This window comes from Sinocyclocheilus anshuiensis, unplaced genomic scaffold, assembly GCF_001515605.1.
Source record: "Sinocyclocheilus anshuiensis isolate Anshui unplaced genomic scaffold, SAMN03320099.WGS_v1.1 scaffold1230, whole genome shotgun sequence".
NCBI classification, from domain to species: domain Eukaryota; kingdom Metazoa; phylum Chordata; class Actinopteri; order Cypriniformes; family Cyprinidae; genus Sinocyclocheilus; species Sinocyclocheilus anshuiensis.
Genome location: NW_015558637.1, coordinates 168,969 through 170,973, shown reverse-complemented (window position 1 = coordinate 170,973; position 2,005 = coordinate 168,969).

Genomic DNA, 2,005 nt, shown 5'->3' with positions numbered 1-2,005 from the left:
TGAATTGGTGGGTTTTTGTTAAATGTGAGCCAAAATCATCACAATTAAAAGAACCAAAGACTTAAACTACTTCAGTCTGTGTGCATTGCATTTATTTAATAGACGAGTTTCACAATTTGAGTTGAATTACTGAAATAAATTAACTTTTCCACAACATTCTAATTTATTGAGATGCACCTGTATATATATATATATATACCACACACACACACACACACACGCACTGGACTGACAGCAATCATTATAATTATGTGATTGTTATCATTACGTGGATATCACACATAGGCCTGCTTTGCATTCCTGGCCATCTTGTCTTTAACAAATGAACAAGCAGTTTGCCAGACCCGTACACACGTATGTGAAACTCTGTACAATTAATTACAATAGCAAAGTGCGTAAAATGGTAAAATAATGTGTACTTTCTGAAATGTAATTGCTGCTTTATTATGATTAAGAGGTAAGTCAGTACCTGACTGTGCCGACAGCTATGTTTGGCCAGTCTTGGGTTTTCACATGCTCAAAACTGCCATTGTGACGTTGTTGGCTGCCTTACAATTCAATTTGGAGCTTCAAAATTTGCATCGCAATAAGACTTACTCTGTCATTTTGTCTCTGGCCGTGTGCTAAGCAGATTAAATTGGCCGGCATCATATGTTAACTGTCATTTTCAGCATTTTTTTAAGGATAACAGCTACTTTTATATACTGCGAAGCATCACACGTTTCACCGCATTGCTTGATAATGCCATTGAGAGACAGAATAAAATAAGAGCAAATCTACATACATTGATTTTGATAGTTAATGTTACATTAGTTTTTGGACCCAAATAACTATGAATAAATGGTACAAGTGAAATGGGAATGCAGCGCTGACTGCTGGAGAGTGAGCAAGTTTTGGCTCTGGTCGTCCTGTCATTCTGCTTTAGATTAATGTTACACTCTCTGCTTAGTGTGTTTGCAAAACTAACCAGCATCCACCATAATTGAGTACTAAACATTGCACACTTTTGATTGCATTATCAGTGCATTAATGCAGCAGAGATGCTAGTGCTGTCACAGCGTGCCAGAAAAGTCTGTCAGAAATTCTTGGTAGAATTACAGTGTGACATCAATTTATGATTATATTCTCCGTTTGCAGTTAGAGCCCAGCAGGGAGTCGAGCCCTGAGCACAAACACAGGCACGCTAAGCTTTCTTCAACCCTGATAATTACAACGTCAGTCATATTTCAACCAAACCCAATGCATGCGACAGGAGTCACAGGCCACCATCAGCAAATGTTGGCTTATTAGGCCATATTTCACGAAACCATTAAGCCTGCGGCATCTTTACAAATATCAAAGATGCCTATGATTCTGAAGAATCTCAAGTCTGATCTCGAGTGTAATTGTTCTACATGTCAAATCCAGTGGTGGCTCGTCGGGGGAGGCAGGGGAGGCACAGCTTCCCCATAATTTTGAGGTGAAAATGGGAGGAGGACGATTTAATGTTAATAAAATTCACAATTAATTTCAGTTCATGTCTCAGAATGTGTATTTTTTGTTTGTAATTTCACAGTTGTAATACCATAACGTGAAAGCGCCGCTTTTCTATCGCGAATGTGCCGAATCTGCTGATGTAATTACAACCGCTAGGTGATATAGAAGGGTAGGGGGAGGCCGGGGGAGAGATGTGAGCTCTCGTGCCTCCGTTGGTAAAAAAAATTAGCCAATCACCATCGAGTGTTCACTTTCAGCTCTGAGGAGTGTTGAGAAAAGAAACCTCGTAAGGGAGGATAGCCTATTTTAAAACCCACGAGCCGCCACTGGTCAAACCTTTCTCACACCGTGCCCGGATCACTCAGAGATGGCCCCTGTAATGAACTAAGAGACATCGGGGCTCTGGAGAGTGGATGCCAGTGGATCAGCGATTTGTTACTACAATCCGTTTCGCAGCATTAGACACATCAGTTGCATTGCTATGCCAGGCATGCACATCATTTTTTTAGGGGCATTAGCATCAGACAGC